Source organism: Camelus dromedarius, chromosome 15, assembly GCF_036321535.1.
Source record: "Camelus dromedarius isolate mCamDro1 chromosome 15, mCamDro1.pat, whole genome shotgun sequence".
Lineage (NCBI taxonomy): Eukaryota > Metazoa > Chordata > Mammalia > Artiodactyla > Camelidae > Camelus > Camelus dromedarius.
The window spans coordinates 10,281,025-10,303,348 of NC_087450.1; positions in this window are offsets into that span (position 1 = coordinate 10,281,025).

The window sequence follows — 22,324 nt, forward strand, 5'->3', positions numbered from 1 at the left end:
GAAAACATATTGGGTACCAGTACAAGTAAATCTTCCATTTAAAATGTCAGTTACAAAACATAAATTTCTTTGTCAAGTTTTAAGTCAGTGTCAAAGTTGCAACCTGGAGTCTAAACCAATTACAAAGGAAATACTCTATTCATGATTTTATGAAACTATCCCTAACATATGGTTTACTTTCGTGTACTTATCTGTACTGTGTAACAATTTCATATTAACATTTTCAGATTGTTCTACAGACTGGTTCCAGATTTTTTAATTTAACTATTGCAAGTTTATTTCAAATCTAAGTGTAGTATCTGCCTGAGCATTATGCTGTGTTACTTCCCAGAAGCTTTCTTTTAAGGAAGATCATTTAGAAAGACCTTTTAAAGTTACATGAAGGGATGATGTTCCATCAAAAGCCATCTGAGTCTAGTGTGGAAGTGTATGTGCGTGTGTTTAAAATATCAGTGTTACACACATGAACATATTAAAGTTAGAACAATATATGAGGGCTTTTCAGTTAACATCTGTTGACAGATGTTTATCAACATTTGTGCAAAATATCACTGATACATATGGGGAGGCAATGTTTTTAGTACACAGAAACAATTACCTATCCCCAGTTCCTTTACTTGTCCCCCATGTAATCCTCAGTAAATTACTGAGATCCACCCCCCATACCCACAACCAACCCCCCACCTCTAATCTATGACATGGGTAGCAGCATTTGACTACAAAAGCATTTAAGAACTTTACATGGAACAGTCTGTACTAAATATATAAATGTAGCAATGTATTTTGCCATTATGAATAATAAATACTGTTTCAATCTGTTTTTTTCACTGTCATACTAACTTGACTTTTCTTTCTTTGATACAATATGAGTCATTAAAGGCTCCTTTTAAAATTTGATACACATGCATAAGTACTTTTCTATATCGTGGTGAACTATATCAAGAAAGAAATGTTTTAAAAATGCACAGTATACATCATTCTGTTGTACTACACTAATGTAATTCACTGAAATTTAAAAATTTTAATTACAACATGTATAGAAACATTTAAAGCTCAGTGTTTGTCACTATCATCTTTTCCTTCTGAGGTTTTTATAACTACCCCAAAGGTCCTTGTTGATCCACTGAAACAATAAAAAAGGTGAAAAGATCCTTTCTTTACTGTAGAAGATGTGAAAAGAAAAGAGAGATCTTGCACTAGGATGAATAAAAGGTACCTTTGAAGGTATCTTTAAAAGGTGAGGCATCAACTCAGGAAAATAGATTGCAGCATATTAGAAAAACCAGGTGGGATTCATTTGAGAATTCGAAAGAATTTAAGGATATAGGTAAGTAATCTACTAACAAAAAGGAGCATGTATATACCATTGAAAGAGACCATAAAGGAAAAAACAGTTGATAGACATTGACTCTATCTTTTTAATGTCACTAATACTATGTATTTGTAGAACTTGGTGGCACAAATTAATCACTGTAATCAGAGCTATAAGATTTATATATAGTGAAATTTAAAAAGGAGTAATATTTCTTAAAATAGCAAATTATGTTTCCCCCATGTTGAAAAATGTATAATAAATAAACTTTTATGATATTGTATCTAGATAATGATGCCTATGGATAAATATTTTTAATTTAGATATTATATACAAGTGAATTAATTTTACATATTTGAAATAGAACCTGTGATTTGTTTTATACTCAAAATTTTATATTGAACTTTTTGTACAAATAAGCACAAATGGGTATCTCTGGTTTTGCTATAATTTAACGATTATCATTAAATTTTAATATTATTAAAATGCCAGAGTATCTGATTAACACTGTAGTTCACAAAACCCAAAATATTGGTCATTAAAATCTGGACATAATTAAAAGAAACGCTATACCAATAAGTGGTAATTATCCTTAATAAAAAGAATAAAATTCAAATTTAAAAGTTAGACGCCATACATGGCAAAGGAAAATGTAACCATCTGTGAGAACCAGCTATTTGGAAGTTATTTTTTAAAATTACATTGATATCTCTCTGCTGTGATATAATGCTGGCAGAAGAGACAGCCAAAACGCATTTCTGAAGCAGGAAATCAAAAACACATCACAAACCTTTCAACTAGACTAAACACATTAAATCTGCTGCTATTAGTAACTCTCACGAGGCTGCCAGGCTCAGGGAGCAGCAGCTCCTGACGGCTACCCGCTCCCTACCTTGGAACACACTTTTCTCAGATACTTTGCTGAAGAAAAGTGAACAAATATTCCATTGTTGCTGCAGTTTATTAAATGGTCCCTTGGAATTCCCTGCAGACACTGCTTAAACAAAAATAACGAATGGGACACCCATTTGATGCACAACACACATCTGAACTGAGAAGCAAAATACAAGGTTTCAAGTGACATAGGCCAGAACGCGTTTGAGCCTCCCGCCTAATAAATCGCTAAAACATCCTTTCTCTACACTGCCTTTGCTTTCATTTACTTCAAAATACGTCGTATTAACTCTTCACCCATTTTACCTTAATTTCACCTTTAAATAGCAAAATAATATTTAAAAAATTTGAGGATCTGAAAAGTTCCCAGCCCCTCCCCCAACCAAAATACATATATGGGTCAGTTTCATGTGGACTTCTGTTTCCTGTACTGCCTTCTTATTGCGGAGGCTTTGTGAGATTTTATAGTATCTGGCATTTCAAAATAAGGCTTATGTTTCTTTTCTGTTGGTTTCACTTGAAGGGCAGATGTCTCTCTAGCATCAGTTAACTGTTTGTACAACATCTGACCCATTTATTCACATGGCCGGACTTACTCCTTTTAAGCTGCCTCCTCTGTTTACAGTGAGTTCTTTCCCACTGCTCACCCATCCGCAGCCCATATTTCTATCCGGTACAAGATTAAGGAAAAGGTGGGAACCTGTCTAACAAGAGCACACACCGCACTCTCAGGCAGGTACTCCTGGCGGCCCCCTTTCTCAGGAGATCACCATCACGAAAGATGCCACATGGAACTACAACAATTATAAAGGTGCTGGTTAGCACCTCCTGAAAACCCTTAGGCATTTAGAACTAAATGGTATTTACCTCACAGGGCACCTTCCCCTTGTTCCCTTTCCCTCCTCCTCCACCCCCTCCAACAAAAAACAGCCTTCTGTTTTCATTTATCATGAAGCTTTATAAAGTAACTGGTATTAAGGAAATGTACATGAATAATTTTCTGACACTATGAAATTGACAATGTTTGATCATTGCCATCCGTTTTATAGAAATTGTAGTTTCAAAGTGAAAAGATTTGATAATTCTAGTCTGAAGTAAAATTTCAAAAATGAGTCAGCTACAGTGAAGGAAAGACAAAGGAGGTGGGGAAAGCCCACAAAAACCCAGCAGAAAACCTTCGAGTAAAGTGTTTTATTTCCAATTGTTTTCAATGCCTGGCTGATGAGAGGGTCTAGGAGGAGACTGGTGCATCTCCCCTTGGCAGAACTAATTGTTTCCTTTATCACAATCATCAAATGCAGCCATATTAACCTCTCTGGTTATTAACTTGATTCTTACACATTAAGATTTAGATTTCATTCCCTGGGACCATCTATTAATGCTTGAATTTATGGCCACACCCTCTCTCAGTCCATGTTGGATTATTAAGGGGTCCAGAACAGAAATGGGAATTCCACAACGTGCAGGGGATTTTGGCAGTGGACCCATCATTTGTTATTTTCTAGTTTATTGTGATGTGTAGCTTGCATGAACCATGACAAATGGATTTACAGGCTGCACTCTTTAAAGAGTGGAATTTCCCCCCTAGTTTTATGGAGAAATAATGGGCATGTATCACTGTAAGTTTGAGGCATACACCATGATGCCATGATTTACATACATGGTAAACCACAACGGGTTTAGCTAAAACCCATCATCACAAATAGACTCAGTGAAAAGAAAAGAAAGAAGAAAAGGAAAAAGTTTTTCTCCTTGTGATGAAAACTCTCAGGATCTGCTCTCTGAATGGCTTTCCTGTGCAGCACACAGCAGTGTCAGCTATAGGCATCCTGTTGGATGTCACATCCCTAGTGGGTACCTAACTCTGTAACTGGAAGTTTGTACCTTTTGACCACCTTTCTCTAGTTCCCCCTTCCCCTCCCCTCTGCCTCTGGTAACCACAAGTCTGATCTCTTTTTTTTTTTTTTTTTAATGTTTTTTTATTTCACACATAAGCGAGATCACACAGTATTTGTCTTTCTCTGATTTATTTCACTTAGCACAAAGCCTTCAGGTCCAACTATGTTGTCACAAATGGTAGATCTTTCTCGGTTCTTATGGCTGAATGACATTTACATATGAGTCTATATATACACATATGTATATGTCACAACTTCTTTACCCACTCATCCATCAGTGCACACTTTGCTGTTGCCACATCTTGGCTATCATAAATAATTCTGCCATGTGTTGAGGGTGCAGATATCCTTTTGAGTTAGTGTCTTTGTTTCCTTTGGATATATTCCCAGAAGTGGAACTGCTGGATCATATGGTAGCTTCTGTTTTTAATATTTAAGTGTCCTCCATTGATACTGGTATACTAATTTGCAATCCCATGAACAGTACACAAGAGTTTCCTTTTCTTTACAGCCATGCCAGCATTTGTAATCTCTTGTCTTTTTGATGATGGCCGTTTTCACAGGTTTGGGGTGATATCTCACTGAGGTTTTAATTTGCATTTGCCTAATGACTAGTGATGTTGAGCATCTTTTCTTGTACCAGTTGGCCTTTTATTTCATATCTTCTTTGGAGAAATGTCTATTCAGGTCCTTTACCCATTTATTAATTGGGTTATTTGGATTTTCGCTATTGAGTTGCATGAGTTCTTTACATATTCTGGATCTTAACCTCTTATCAGATAGATGGTTTGCAATTTTTTTTTTCCCATTCTTAGGTTGTCTTTAAAAACAGAATTTTTATACTATTTTGTGGTAACATGCGTGTGACTATGAAAATGGTTGGTACTATAGAGAGGCTCTCCAATTATTTCCTGGAAGTGTATCAAAAAAAGTCATTGAGCTTAATCATGAATTATACATTTTTAAGCAAAAAGATATGTCCCGAATTTGCTAGTATTTTTCTGTGATAAAATGTGATCAGGGTTTTTGTTTGTTTTTTGTTTTCTTTTTTAAATCAGTACACTGCATCTGTATCTGGCAGGTAAATGTGACTAAACAATGAGAGAGAAAATAGGTATTTTGGAATAGAAATTTCTGATATGGAAAGGACATTCTAAAAAAACGATATTAGAAATGTTTTCATCATTATGATTTTGTTTTTACTGAAAATGTTATGTTACCTACCAAAATATTTAAATCTAGAAACAAATCCAGAAAAAAATATTACCCATTTATAAATCTTCGAAGTTTCAGTGTTTTCAACCTGTTTAGTAAAATATAATGATTTCTGATTATTTTTTTAAATAACTGACTAAAACCAGACAAGATGAACATTTACTAACTGAATTTTGACAAAAATCTTTCTGTAACTGGTATATAGGGCTGCAATTTTAATAAGTACAGCCAGGAATTTATGTCTTTCATTTGGACAGTCATATTTTAGTGAAGTGTATTTTAAACTGTGATGGTGACTAAAACAAAGTCAGACCTCCAAATTAATTATATCACTGTGTTAAAGCAAAATTAAAAAAAAAATGGATCATTATAATCATATTACTCTCATAAAAATATTAGTTCAATGTAATAATATAAAATGTTATTTACGTATAGTAATAATTTTCCCCGAGTGCAAAAATGTGTCCTGCATTTTTAATAAAGCAGATGAAAATATTTTTTGAAGTATTATTTATTTCAATCATGTAACATTTCCATTTTTGTGTGTGTTTTATAATGTGCATAGTATTTTAGTGGTGCATGATTTAACCTATAAGTGTAGAAACATTTTATACATATATTAAGGTATGCATGCTCAATTTTTTTTTACTGATGAGGAACAGTACCGAGGGGTAGGGACCGATGCTGTAAGTCCTTGATATATATTTTCCTAATTAATCCTCTTAACAATTTATGAGGTACGTACATTCCAGTGGTAACATTTAACATTCCATCTTACAGATGAAGAACGAGGAGGACCGGAGACCTTCAGCAGGTCAATAGCTCACCCTTAGGCACAGGGTGAGTGGACAGTTGATTGGAAATTTGTAAACTCTAGCACCTGATGTCAGAGCCCATGTTTGGTACTAGAGCTACTGGACTAGGACAGCTTCTTAGTAGAGGACATGTTAAGAACCCAGAAGGGCTCAAGGTCAAGTCAAGCTGTGGTTGATAATAGTTACTGGTTGATGATTAGGTGCCAAGTTTTTACCTAAGGGCCCATTTCCTTACATCTTACTCTAATTTTGCATAGTATTTATTTCAGGCTCGGGTTGAGTGTTGAAGGGTGTACTGATTATCCGTGTTGTTCCCCTCTCCCATGGGAGAACCTACAGTCTGGAACACGAGGCACTAGCCAGAGTACCACAGCTCAGCTGTGGCAGCATTCTGTAATCGCAAGCAATGGATTTAAGAGATACTTCATTACTGTCCATATAAACTCACGCCCAAAAAAGTGACAGCACAATATGACACCTGTAAATCTTATAGTCATCCACAGAAATGATTGGGGGGAGGGTGATTGGATCTTTGCTTTATCATAAACATTTCCACAACATTTATACAGTCAATTTATGTACAATGCGTAGGAACTTCTGAAACTTGGGTTACTCTGACAGGCAATGATGTCTGCCATGGGGCCACTGTCGTCCATCACGTCACCATGTGCTCTTTAACAGGGAGATTGCTGACCAGATGGAGCATAATGACAAAGAGGAAAATGTTCAGATGTTACTATCTGCCGTGTCAACTCACTGTCCACAGCCTGGCAAAGGTCAGCTTGTTACAGCGTCCTCATAGGCCAGCAAGCTGAGGCCACGTAGCTCACTGAAATAATCCCATCATTTTTATTTTATTCTTATTTTCAAAACATACCCAAAGGCTGCAAGCACTCTAATATGTCAAGCTTCAGGCAGCAGTGAATTTCCAAGGCAGGTATAAGCCTCTGAAACAGGGCCTTACAACGGGAAAACTGGCAGGCCCTTAACGATAGCTGCTCTAACAGGGGTCACTGTGACAAAAGCTGGCTTCATAAAACACAGTTTGGCCCAACTGGGCGGGGCTGCTTCAATCTCCAATAAGACTGATGTTCATCCTGACCCAATAATTTGTGCTTTTCAGATTGTTACACATTGGCAGTTTCCCAATGGGTTCCTTCTACCCCTAATGGAGGCTGTGGGATGAATCCAGATTCCTGGTTTGGGCAGCCAGGCCCCTGTGCCTGAGGTTAAACCAGTGAGTGTGCAGTAAGACCTGCCAGTGAAAGAGGAAAGACTCAGAGGTAGACTGAGGGGGAAGTGCCTGCTTCACCAGCCTTAGCGGTGGGGAGTCGGAGCCAGCAGGCTTAGAGGCCGTCAGACTGCGGCTGAGAGGGCAGGACGGCAGGTAGAGCCTGCGAACATCAACCACACTGTCACAAAGCCAGGGGGTCGGGCGTGGTGCCAAGCCCTAAGGGGACGACATAATTATTTCCCTCAAGGAGCTGATAGTTTAGTGAGAGATAAAAATGTCAAGAAATACAATTAATTTTTTTTTTAATTTTACCCCCCATTAGGGCAGGATAGGATGGGAGTGTTGAGTACCTTGATTTCCCGGTATCACTTACCACCGTATCACCCGCCTGTTCATCCGCCATCGGCCACCCATGTATCTACCCACCCACACATCTGTCCATTCATTCATGTGACATGTACTGAAGGTCTCCTATGTTGGGCCCTGTTTTCTTTCAGCACGCAACACTTTGCCTTCAAACCAGCATCTATTCCTGTTCAAAGTATCAGTGCTCTTCCCTTCGCACCTTCATCCTCACCACCTCCACATGCGGCATCTTTCTTCACCGTCCTAGTTGCTCCTACTTCCTCCTTCCCATTCCTGTAGTTCCCGCCCCAATACAGTCTCTTAGGTAATGAGGAGAGTGCCGACTGCACATAAGTGTTCGATGTTTGACTTGGAGCTGAATCCACTTACACACTGACAATTAGTGACCTGTCTCCCCATTTCCTGTCACTCTTCATCACATTATCCTAATTCATTTTTCTACATACCCCCTTTTGATGGTTTAATAATTAGTTACATGCATTTAGGGACCTTATTTTGTCCTCTGCTGACAAATGAACCTCATGCCTAGATGGATCGTGCCCATTTTTATTCATGCCAGTAAATACTTACTGAGCGAATGCTTCCTCAAAATCAGCCCAGCCTCATTTCCTCCACGAAATTTCCCACGACCTCTGCCTCCCAGCTATGAATCATGAATACACACGTCCCCTGTGTTCCAATAACACCTAGAACATAACTCTATCAAAATGCTGACAAAAGCACATTCTCATCATGATTGACAAGTCAATCTGCCACCGTTGTCCCAAGAACCCGAGGGTGAGGATGTCCTCTCCCGTGTGAATTTGCATCTCCATCCCTAGTGCCTCTCACAGACTGATGTACATGTCTGCTGAATGATTTTTTAAAATAAGTGAATATTTAAATAAATGGATTACAGAAATAACCATGAGCTGCAATCATATTCACAAGCCTTGGCTACCAGGATAGTCAAAGAGTAAAAAAAATCATCACTTAAATGAGCTTTTGATCAATTTGGCTGTTACAACTATGACACTGAATGTAGACTTAATATTTTCAGTAGAAGAGATGCAGATGTTTGCATTAACATCTGTTTTGACTCAGGCCAAGAATAGGCTTGAGACCCCGAGTGTAATCGATGCTCTGAATCGCTGTGAACTGGAAGCCTTTCAACCAGGATTTTATTTGAGCCATTCTCAGACCCTCAGACTCAAGAGTCCCCTTGGGATTTAGTGGGAAAGCACCTGCGGGAGGAAGGAGAGACTTGGGAGCAGCAGGTGCCCTGAGAAGAGTGTAGCTGACTAAGATGACACAGACTTGAGTAAATGTCCACAGTTTACTAGAGCTGGGGTTTCTGTCTTCTGTCTTCTTCTCCTTGGCTCCCGGGTTCAGCCCGGACTTGGGTAGAGCAGACTCAGTAACCGGAGGCACGATCTTCCAAGGCAGAGTCTCAAGCACCTGCATGTGACTTGTACTTGTGTGAAAGCTGCTCTTGCGTCCTTTCTTTCTTTAACCTTCCCCTTCCTTCCTTCCAACCTCTCTTTCCTCTGATACTCCGTTTGTTGAGTGCCTAATATATTTTAGACCCAGAGCCTGGCCTTGCAGAGGAAAGTCTGAGTATTTGCCCCCAAGAAATGGATGATCTAGTTGGAGAACTAATTAAGCACACATACAATAACAACTCAAAGGAGTGTGAGATACGTGTCATCAGAGCAGTTCTGAAGAGCTCGCTCACAGAAGAAGGCATATGAGGGGCACTGGGAATACAGTGATAATTGAGGTACGATCCTTTACCAGCACAGTAATTTTCCGCCTATCGAGAAAGACTGGCATGTAAATTTATTATTATAAAATTAGCAGTATTAGGAACAGTGCTCTAGAAGGACAGGTGAGTAGCATCTTACACAACTGGGGACTCAGAGACGGCTTCCTAAAGGGATGACTCCTGAGCGACACCATTGTTGATTTACTGAGCTGTCACGTAGCACTTGATATGTGCCAAACATTGTTCTGGACACTGTTCATATATTAGCTCATTTAATCCTCACAGCAATCCTATACAGTCAGTACCATTATCACTTCCATTTTATCAATAAGAAAACAGACACAGAGAGGCTAAGTAACTTGTTCAAGGTTGCACAGCTCATAAGTGTTCAAGCTTGGATTCAAGCCCAAGTAGTTTGGTTCTTGAGTCTAGTAACTGTGCTACGCACCTTCCAGCATTCACAAACACCACAGGTAAAATTTGAAGGCAAACAATAATCTGGCAAAATGTTTTTATCACACAACAGTGTTAATGCTATACAAATTTTTTTCAAATTACTTATAAAAAGTTAAACATTCCAATAGAAAAATGGGAAAAGAACACTAAAAGGAAATTCATGAGAGATATAAATGATTACCACATATGTGGGAATTTTTAACCTCACTAAAAAGAAACACAAAATAAAACAAGATTCCTGTATTACCCGCTAAACTGGAGAGTTTCATTTAATTATTGCTACAGCATTTCTGAGAATAATTTGGCAATTTAAGTTAAAAGCCTTAAAGCAGTGCGTATCTTTTGATTTAACAAATACATCTTCAAAAATTTATATAAATGAAATTTAAGTTTATGTTCAAACAATTTCATCAATAAGGATAATATTTATCACAGTATGGTTTATAACTATGTAAAATTAGACTCCAAAGTTCACAGAAGTGACAGGTATCAAATTCAGTAAAGACAAAATGGCCAGCATATGCCCCTCGCAAGATGTGATACAGGGAAGGATACACTGTTGCTTACATAGTGCTCCTGCCACGTGTTTAACCTAGGTCTAAATACGAGTAAATAAATTCAGGCTATGGGTTACTCTACAACACAATTGGCCTGTACTGTTAAAGTTTCAATGTCTTAAGGACAAAAATAAAATTAAATTAAAAAGGGAGGGTGATTATTCTAGCTTAAAGGAAACTAAAGAGACAATCAGATATGACAAGTGAAACGTAATTTGATCCCAGATTTTTGAAGATTATAAAAGGTCATTTTGGTGCCAATCAAAACTACAGTGATGAATCACCTCACACCAGTCAGATGGCCATTATTCAAAAGTCTACAAATGATAAATGCTGGGGAGGGTGTGGAGAAAAGGGAACCTACTTACACTGTTGGTGGGAATGCAGTTTGGTGCAGCCTTGTGGAAAACAGTATGGAAATTCCTCAAAAGGCTGAAAATAGACTTACCATATGACCCAGGAATTCCACTCCTAGGCATATATCCGGAGGGAACCTTAATTCAAAAAGATACATGCACCCCAATGTTCATAGCAGGACTATTTACAATAGCCAAGACATCAAAACGACCTAAATGTCCATCAACAGATGACTGCATAAAGAAGTTGTGGTATATTTATACAATGGAATACTACTCAGCCATAAGAAAGAATAAAATAATGCCATTTGCAACATCATGGATGGACCCGGAGAATGCCATTCTAAGTGAAGTAAGTCATAAAGAGAAAGACACCATATGATATCAGTCATATGTGGAATCTTTTTTAAAAAAAAGGACAAATGAACTTATTTACAAAACAGAAACAGACTCACAAACATAGAAAACAAACTATGGTTAGGGGGAAGGAAGGGGGAAGGGATAAGTTGGGAGTTCAATATTTGCAGATACTAACTGGTATATATAAAATAGATAAGCAAGTTTATACTGTACAGCACAGGGAACTATATTTGATACCTTAGAGTAGCTTATAGTGAAAAAGAATACGAGAATGAATACATGTATTTACTGAAGCATTGTGCTGTACACCAGAAATTGACACAACATTGTAAACTGACTGTACTTCAATAAAAAAAAAGTAAAAAACAGAAGGTCATTTTGGGATAACTGGGAAATTTGGTCTGGCATGTAAGGGGCTTGGAAGTCACCACTCCATCCTAATAAGTGAAAATCCCAAACACACACAATTTAACAGGTTTTATAGATCTGTAACTGAAGGAGGGTCACATGGCATACTGCTGCCCCCTAACTGGAGAGGCAGACAGGTAGAGACAGAGAATCAGGACTTACCAGAGCAGGAAACCGGTGAGTGGAAAGCTCCACAGGAGCCGGTGCCAGGGTAGGAAAACCTGAACTGTAACTGACAAATTGCTGGAGGCTCCATGTGGGCGAGTCTGAGAGTCAAAACTCCAGGGGGGTCCCAGTCCCAGGGCAGCCTTTCAGTTTTACCTCCAGGAGCTCAACCATGTTCTCACGTTGACTATCAGAGAAAAATTCCCTCTTGATTCTAGCAGTGGGAGAAGAAAAGTAACAATTTTGAAATACATCAGAACATTCTGTTCTTCTCAACAAGGTCTGCCCACAGAAAAAGCTAGTTAACCAGAGCCTAAACTGCTGGGGTGTTTTCAGAGCATAAATTACGTGGGGGGAAAGGGACATACTCAATTCCTGTCCCACCTGGGGGAGGAGGGAGGCGTACTTAGAAACACTTGTGAAGTTCACAGCCCAAAGATAGGTTCACTAGAAGACCGAGGCCTACTCAAAGGACCGTGTAAGTGCTTCCTCACCACCCACACCGCGCCACCACATCACTAAACGCCTGTTTGCAGCAGGTCCTTCTACTTGGTCCATCATGTCCAGCTATCAAAGAAAATTTGCAAGGCGCACCTAAAGGCAAAAAAACACAGTTGAAAGAGAGCAAGAATCAGAACCGAACTCAGATACGGCAGGGATGTCAGAATTTCAGACCAGAAACTGAAAACAACTAAGATTAATATACTCAGGGCTCTAATAAATGAAGTAGACAGCATAAAAGAACAGCTGGAAAATGCAAGCAGAGAGGAGATTCTAAGAAACAATCAAAAAGAAATGCTACAGATCAAAAACACTGATAGAAATGAAGCCTGCATTTGCTGGTCTCATCAGGAGACTGGATACAATTGAGAGAAAAAGAACTCTCCAAGGTGGAGGATATGTCAATAGAATCGTCAAAGACTGAAAAAGCAAAGAGAACAAAGATTAAAAAATTAGGACAGAATTTCCAGGAACTGTGGGACAACCACAAACAGTATAATGTACCCACAATGGAACTATCAGAAGGAGAAGAAAGAGAGGAAGGAATAGAAGAGATATTTGAAGCAATAATGGTGAAGAATTTCCCCAAATTAATGTCAGACACCAAACCACAGATCCAGGAAGCTCACAGAACACCAAGTAGGATAAATGACAAAAAGCTACACCTAGGCATATAATTCTCAAACTACAGAAAATCAGAGATAAAGAAAAAAATCCAGAAAGAAGTCAGAGAAAAGAAATACCTTATCTATAGAAGATCAAAGATAAGAATTAATACCCGACTTCTCAGAAACCATGCACGCAAAAAGAGAGTGGAGTGAAATATTTAAAGTGTTAGGAGGAAAAACCACCAACCTAAAGCCAATCTGACATTTTTTGTATGGATAATGGTATTGCAGTTAAATAGGAGAATGTCTGCTTAGGAGACAGATGCTGAAATAGTACGGGATGCAGCATAATAACATCTGCAGCTTTACTTTCAAATGTACAGATGAATGTTCTCAATTAGTGAATTTTAAAAAATAGATATACTGTGTTTATAGTAACTACAATAGAAAATTACCTGTAATATGAACAAAATAGACTGTTAAATTATAAAAATGGCATTTTCTGATCTGAGGTCTGTAAGACACCACTTCCATCTCTCTCAAATCCAAAGCGCTGCCCATCTTAAGGAGGAAATTGTTAATTGAGCAAGGCAATATAGACTGTAAAGCTAAGCGATTTAGTGATAATAGTTTAGACCCAGCAATCCCAGTCCTATGTATTTACCCCCATGAAATGAAAACATATGTTTTCACACAAAAACATGCATACAAGTGTTTATAGACTCTATTTATAGTCACCCCAAACCAGCTCCATCCCAAAAGTCCTCCAATGGGCGGATGGAAGAACTGTGTTGCATTCGTGCGATGGACACTACTCAGCGGTAAAAATGAATGAACTGCTATGTGTGCAGCAAGATGGGTGAGCTGCAAAAGCATTACACAAAGTAAAAGAAACCAGATTCAAAACATTACATGCTTTAGGTTTCCGTTTATTTATGACATCCTTGAAAAGACAAAACTATAGGACAGAGAACAGACCAACAGTTGCCCTTAGTCAACTACAAAGTGCAATCTCTTTACTCACGAGAGAGATTTTTGGGGCGATGGGGCTGCTCCAGGTCCCGATTATGATAGTGAGTGCATAAACCTATACCTGTGTTAAAATTTTTAGAATTATACACTAAAAAAAGATCAAGATTACTATATGTTAATTAGAAAACAAAAAAGGAAGCAGAATAAAATTCTGTAACACTTGAATTTGAAATTTTTGATAGAACACTCAAAGACAAAAGAAGTTAAATGGATGATAAGAGTATATTTAAATGACATTGTAATATTATCATCATCTGTAAAAATTCATCATGTTGTACACTTATGATTTGTACACTTTTCTGAATGTGTGTTACACTTCAATAAAAAGTTTAAAAATATAAACAGTTTGCTCTAGTAGATGGGTTCCTTTACAGGTGAAAATAACGCTTTGATTGAATAATATGATAGAAACATCCCCTGCAGGTCCAGAGTTATGGCCTGATTTCAAACAACTGTAATCTTCTTTTTGTTGCTTCAAACGTTCCCTCATTTCAGGGAGGAGAAGGGGCATAACCACCACCTTTCTTGGCGTGAAGACATGACAATTCAAATACTCTGCTCTTCTGTTTCTCACTTAAAATATCACGTGACATCTGTGTGTCTGCTGATCCTGCTGACAGAGCAACGGCCACTTCCTTTCACTCTGTGAAAACTTACATTATTGCTACGTGCAAGTTGGACTGGGAGTGCTGATCTGGCCAAATAACTGAGTCTCAGTAAAATGCCTGATGATCCACTTATGCTAGAGTTTAATCATAATGCAGTATGTCTTGTATTTATACCATGCTTTATATTTTTGAGGGGAGGAATGGAGGAATAAAGGAAGAAGAGATTTATTGAGTGTTTATTAAATGCCAGGTATGGTGTTCAGTGTTTTATATTTGTTATTTCATTAAATTCTCACAATTATCAATTTAGCTCAGGTTATTATCCCCCCCTTTTTTTCCACAAATGTGGGAAGTGGCTAGATTTTTCCAAGGTCTCAGAACAGGAATGACGTAACCAGGACGCAGCTTGGTGAGCTTCAGAACCAGAATTAGCAAGGTAGTTATCGCCCCAACTCCTCTGTGGTGGCAGGAGGCCATCCAGACCAAAAGTGCTCTCCACGATGAGGACAGTCGCCCCTCGGAGGCTGACAATACCTTTTGTCCTCAGAGCTCCTGAGGCTAGTGTATGTGCCCCAATGTAGGGTGTGTTTGCTCCCAGGGAGTGACTACACCAGTGACTGACCGAGGCCATTAGTGTCAATACCATAGTACCTCAGCCTCAGGAACGCCAAACTCCATAAACATCCTATTGCTTCCGACACTCAGCCTGAATTCTGCGAAGTGATGGAAATTTGCCTTCAGTGACAACCTCCTCATCACAGGACTTGTGGACTCACATCCTTGGATTTCTTCCATGGACCAATTCCAGCTGGCCTACGTTTTGAGGGTTTATTTCAGATACCTTCCAGAACTTCGCCATGAAGAGACAGCAGGAGTCCTAGAGGGCTGTCATGGCAATCCCTGGACACCATCTTCAGAGTGCCCCACGGCTGTTGGGCCAGATTTCGCACAGTTACACTTACACACGGAAGGCAAGCTCTTGCACAGGCACCCAGACCCCAGTAAACAGATCTAGTTTGATCACGCTAAGACTGCTGGCAGCAAGGTTTTAGGGAGCTGCTGGCTTCCTGGCGGCTGCTTGCCATGTTTACGTGGGCCTGTACCTCTAGAGCCAGTGGGGAGTAAACAGCTATCCAACACTTGCATTTTGTCACAAAAAACTTCAGAGTTAAGTTTTATGAAGGCATTTCATGAGAAATTTGTATCAGTTGCCCTTCTGTCCCTAAAGTGAAGAGAGAAGGCTGAGGATGTCAGAGATTCTCATTTTCATTTCCTCTGCCTCATGCACCGCCCTTGAAACAACCGCAGCACAAAGCCCAGCTACGCAGCATCCGCCTCCAAGAAGGGCGGCGCTGAGCCTGCCCAGCACCTTGTGCGGTGGGCGTTTGTCTAGCGTGGTCACTGCAATTTTTACTGCATCTCACGATGTGCACAGATGTGCTCGGTAAGTGTCCCAAGAGGAAAAGAGACTCGATATCCTTGTTCCCAAATGGCACTGCCTTATAGAATCACTTTCTGGACTACCTCCTTTGGGATCCTTTAGGCATTTAAAGTCTCTAGATTTTAGTGTTTTAACAAGGGTTTAATTTCTAAGGTAAGTGTATGCACCTGCTAAGGTATTCCTAATTATTTGATAATGGTGCAATCTTTCTCAATACAGCCAGTTTTGTGGTGTAAGCTACACTAACGAAGCACACTGAGAGCACACATTCCCCCAATGTTGGGGAAGCGTATTTAAATTAAATAAATTTGCAAAGGGCTGAATTTTTACCACTGGCCTCAACAATTATGCATCAGCATCTCATGCTGGAAGCCAGTGGGCATGGTGTCGGAATGAGACACACTTCCCATTACTTGTTCTCAAAGTGCCTTTCAGAAAAATTGTCACTCTTAAAATTTTATCCTTTCCAGATTGTTTTACATACCTCTCCTTGTTCCACCTTTGTCTTGAAAGGAAGAAAGAAAGAGAGAGAGAGAGAGAGAGAGAGAGAGAGAGAGAGAGAGAAAGAAAGAAAGAAAGAAAGAAAGAAAGAAAGAAAGAAAGAAAGAAAGAAAGAAAGAAAGAAAGAAAGAAAGAAAGAAAGAAACCCTAGCTTACATCTTTTGCTGTTCACTTGGCAGCAGTTCGCAGAAGCGCTGCTTGGACAGTGCTTGAGCAACCACTGTAATAATCAGAGCTGACATTTACTGAGTGCCTAGGCTGCGCCACACACTGTTCTAAGCCCTTATGCACCATCTGGCTTAATTCTTACACCAACCCAGTGAGGGAGCTGCTGTTCTGATTATCTTCACCCTATAGTTAAGGATGCCTTGAGGCGCAGTACAATTAAGTTAGCTGTCCAAAATATTAAGGCCAAAATATTAAGCGGTGGAATGGGACTAAAATCAAGACTTTCTAACCCAGAGCCCTTGCCCTGTATGTTTTCACACCAGTTGCTGTGCTAAGAGCATGCTCCTCGCCCTGGTTCATTGCCAGGCAAGCCCCTGTTCAGCCACTAAGATCCAACCTGGGCAACGTTTCCTTGAGGCCGCATTCAGTGACCAGCTTACCCATTTCCACAGTCCCTGTCCTCCTCCACAAGGGCGGCAGGAAAGATCACACAGGCTTTGGATTCATATATCTGGGTGAGGTCGCAGTCACCCCACCTAACCGTGGGAGTGTCAGCAAGCTGTTTCACCTCTCTGAACTTGTCACTCTGTATTTTAGTTTTTTAATTCCGTGTCACTCAAAGTGCAACTCTTGAATCAGCAGCAGCGTCACCTGGGGACTTGTTAGAAATGCAGAAAGCTGAGGCTTTTCCCAGACCTACAGGCTTTGCAGGGGGCTTGTTTGCAAGCCTGAGGAAATTCTGATTTAATGATGTCTCTGTGAAGTGTGAGTTTGCTGAGGACGGGGATTGCTCCTGCTTGCCTTCTGTAGGCCTAGCCCCTGGCACTGTACCGAGAATCTCCACTAGAGATTTGTCTGGGGGATGGGAAAGTGGATGGATGGGTGGATGGATGGATGGATGGAAGTACCCCAGGGAAAGGTACTTGGCTGGGTTGGGAATCTGGGTTGGCTGTGGAAGGATCTTCAAGGTTTTAGATACCAACAATTACCTCTGCTTAATGTGTTCAGCTGCTGAGAATAAAAACCCCTGTCCTGGGTTTAAAAAAGCCTCTCTTCCCTCTTCCATCTCCCCAGAGCTTTATAGGAGTGGTGACAACCAGGGCCCCTGTAGACTTGCTTTAGTGCCTTCTTTTGGATTAATAACATCTTTTTATCAGTCTCTTATTGGTTACCCAAGAGATGGCACCTTGATTTATTACAGAATGATACAAATGATCGCTTTTACTACTTCTCTGATAATACTGGGATCTTAGAACTCATTCATTGCATTTATACCCCTTCAGGCTTTTGCACCCATGTTGCATGTATTTTAATTCCATATACATTTTAAGCCTCACAAGACATCACATTGCTATTTTATGGAGTCAGAATCCACTCACATGTGCTCCCATGTCTACATTTCCTGTTGCTCTTCATTGCTTTCCACAACTTCGTGTTCCCCTCTGGGATCATTTTCCTTGTACCTGAAGAACTCTCTTTAGTATTTACTTTTTAGTGCAGGTTTGCAGGTGATAAATTCTGTTTTGTTTGCTTAGAAAGCATCTTTATTTTACTTTTATTTTTGAAGTGTATTTCTGATGGCATAGAATTATAAATTTGCAGTTATTTTCTTTTAATACTTTAAAGATGTCAATCCATTGTGTTCTGACTGCCATCATTTTGGGGGAAATGTCAGCTGTAAATCTTTTTGTTGCCCCTTTGAATGACTGTCTTTTTTTTTTTTTTTTTTTTCCCTCTGAATGCTTTTAAGATTTCTCTTTGTCTTTGGTTTCAGCGATCTTACTATGATGTTGTCAGTGTGGCTTTCTTTACATTTGTTCTGCTCGAGGTGCACAGAGCTTCCTGAATCCATGGGTTGATAACGTTCATCAGTTTTAGGGACTTCCTGGCTATTATCTCTTCAAATATTGCTTCTACGTCATTCTCTGTCCCCTCTCCTTTGACGATTCTAATTACACAAATGTTAGATATTTTCAGAGTACCATATGTTTTCTTTTTTTATGAATATGATAATAAGAGGTAGGAATTGGAAAGGTAAGCTGAAGAATCTGGGTAATTAGCATGCTGCTTTCTTCATTTTTTAAATTTAATTTTTTAATTCAACTTTTAAAGGTTACACTCTGTTTACAGTTATGACAAAATATTGGCTATATCCCCTGTGTTGCACAGTACATCCCTGTAGCCTCTGTTACACGAGTGCCATGTGTTTTCAATGCTCTTTTCCTGGTCTTTCTTTTCTGTCTTTTCTTTCCATGTTTTGGTTTAGATGTCCCAGTTCACTGATCCTGTCTTCCATTTTTTCTAATCTACCATTTAACATCGATTGAGATTTCAATGTTTAGCATTATGTTTTTCTATTGAGAATTTTCAATGATCTTTATTACAGACTTAAGTCCCTGGTGAAAATTTTTGTTATTTTATTTATTTTGTTCATATTCTCCTCTCTGTCCTTCTTAAGGATATTATTACGTTATTCTGGATAACTTGTGGATTTGTTTCCGTGGTCTATTGTATTGTTTCACTTGGTCTTTGGTCATGTGGTTCTGCCTGTGTGTGTGCCTGATAATTTTTATTGAGTGATGAACATTATTTATAAAAACAGAGAAGTCCAGATGATGTTATTCCTTCCAGAGAATGTTTATCCTTCCCCCCACTAGGCAGATGGAGTTGTGGCCGATCACCTTACACAGTCAGCAGCTAGAGGCTGGTTTGCAGTCCTGTAAAGTCTCAGCCTATTTCTAGTTTGCCCTTGGTTCTCTAGGATTTTCAACTAAGAGCCTGGTCTGTTCTGCAGAGCCCCTTACCCTGACAGATTTCAAACCCTAATTTTTGTCTCAAAACTAAAAATATGTCTACTCTGCTTTTTCAGAGGCTTTCTGCTTAGGTTTTTAGCCTCATACCACACACAGCCCCAGTATTTGGCAAAAGTGCTGAGGAAGAAACTGGCCTTCTGCTATGCTTGTCTGCAAGTTTCTGCCCAAAGCTCTGCTAGTTTTCCTGACTTCCAGCCTAGATTTCCAGCCTCCTGCCTGTGTTCAGAATTAGCAAATGCCTCCAGGGTAAACACAGCTGTAGAAGGGAAGCTTACCTTTTGTAGCTTCGTCCCTTTCTGGAGTCTTGGCCTTCTAGTTCTCATTGCCTCAGGAAGCCTCTAATGTCATCAGATGATTTCTCAATTTTATCTGATTTTTTAGTAGTTCTAGGCAGGAATACTGGTCTTGCATGAGACTACTCCTTTCTATTTGAGAGTAAAAATTTGAGCCTGTGTCTTTTTATAGTCAGTAACTAAGACAGGACCTAGAATCTAGAAGGTATTCTGTAAATGCTACATGAATGAATGAGTGAATAAACGGTTGATTGAACTCTCTATTTTCTATTCTAGTGAAAGATCAATTAACCCATTTATTTCAACAATGTAGATAATCCAAAGATCTTTTCTACTTGGTTTTTAAATGTCCTGTTTGGTTTTTTAAGCAGCTTTATGGAGGTATAACTGACATGTCACCAACTACATATACTTAAAAGTTTACAGTTTGATTAGTTTTGACCCATGTATACACCATGAAACCTTTACCACAATGAAGATAGTGAAGAGATCCATCGCCCCCAGAAGTTTACTAATGTGCCCTTGATCATCACTCCATCCTGCCTCACCTTGCCTTCCCACTGCCACCCCAGGGACCGTTTTCTGTTTCCTATCACTATATATTGGGCCCTTATTATCTCTGAATATTTATAGAAATTATTCCTTTATTTGAAAATTTATAGAAACGATAGTGATGTCACCTCTTTTATATGTGTCTTTTCTGTTTTTTTCATGATCAGTCTGGCTAGAGGTTTATCAATTTTATTGATCATCTCAGAGAACTCACTTTTGGTTTGTTGATTTTTCTTTATTGACTTTGTTTGTTTATTTACTTATGCTCTGATCTTCATTATTTCCTTTCCTTGGTGTACTTTGTATGTAATTTTCTCTTGTTCTGCTTTCTTGCAGTAGAAGCTAAAATCATTGATTTGAAAGCTTTCTTTTTTTCTAATATAAGTGTTGTATTGCTATAAAATTCCCCTTTTAAGCGTTGTTTTAGTGCATCCCACAAATTTTGACATGTTGTGCCCTCATTTCATTCCATTCAAAACAGGTTCTATTTTCTCTTTTGATCTTTTCCTTGATCCTTGTATTATATTTAAAATGTGTTAGTTTCCAAATATTTAGGAATTTTCCAAATGTTGTTTTGTTGCTAATTTTTAATTTAATTCTACCGTTGTCTGAGAACATACTTTATATGAATTAATTTATTCTAAATTTATTGAGTCTTGTTTTATGGTCCAGAATATGGCCTGTCTTGTTAAATGTTCCCTATGCACTTGAAAGGAATGTGCATTCTGCTGTTTTTGGGTAGGGTGTTCTATAAATGTTAATTAAGTCAAGTTGGTTGATTGTGTTGCTCAAGTCTTCTGTATCCTTACTGAATTTCTGTCTTATTATTCTAGCAATTATTGAGAAAACGGTTTTGTAGTGTCCCCCTATAATTGCAAGTTTATCTATTTCTTTTTTCATTTTCATCAATTTTTGCTTCATGTATTTTAAAGCTCTATTATTAGGTACAGAAACATTTAGGATTGTTGTATTTTCTTGATGAATTGACCCATTTACCATTTTTAAATTACTTCCTTTATCCCTAGTAACATTCTTTGCTCTGAAATTTACTTCATTGTTATTAATATAACCATTCCAGCTTTCTTTTGATTCACATCAGCTTGGTATATCTTTTTCTATACTTTTGTTTTTAACTTATTTGTGTCTATATTTAAAGTGAGTTTCTTGTAGGCAGCTGGGTGTTGATTTTTTTCAGTCTAATCTAGCTATCTCTGCCTTTTAATTGGGTTTTTAGATCATTTACAGTTAATGCAATTATTAATATGGTTTGACTTAAGACTATTTTATTTTATTCTATTTGTCACATATATTCTTATTTCCCCTTTTTCTCTATTTTGCCTTCTTTTGGACTGAAAATTTTTTATCATTCAATTTTATTTCCTTTGTTGGTCTTTTAGCTATAACTGTTTAGTTTAGGGGTTGTGTCAGGGGTTATAGTAAACATCCTTAAATTGTCAGTGTACCTTCAAATTATGTTAAACCACTTCACATATAGCTTCATGAATAGTGCACCACCATTTCTTTCCTCCTGGCCTTTATGCTACTGTTGTCATACATTTTATTTTCACATATGTTACAAACCCCCACACTACGTTATTTTGTCGTCGTTGTTTAAATGGTTGGTTATCTTTTTTAAAGATTTACATAAGCAATAAGAAAATTTTATTTATTTATTCATGTTGTTAGTGTTTCTCATCCTTTTTATGCCTTTGTGTAGTTGTGTATTTCCATGTATTATCATTTTCTGAGGGGAGAATATAGCTCAAGTGGCAGAGCACATGCCTAGCGTGCACAAGGTCCTGGGTTCAATCCCAAAGTAACTCTTCTAATAATAAGTAAATAAACCTGATTACTTCCCCCCTAAAAAAACAAACAAACAAAAATATCATTTTCCTTCTACCTGAAGGACTTCCTTTAACATCTCTTATAGTGCATGGATATTGGAGATGACGTCTTTCAGCTTTTGTATACTGAAAAAGACTATTTTGCCTTTGCTTTTGAAATATATTTTTGCTGAGTATAGAGTT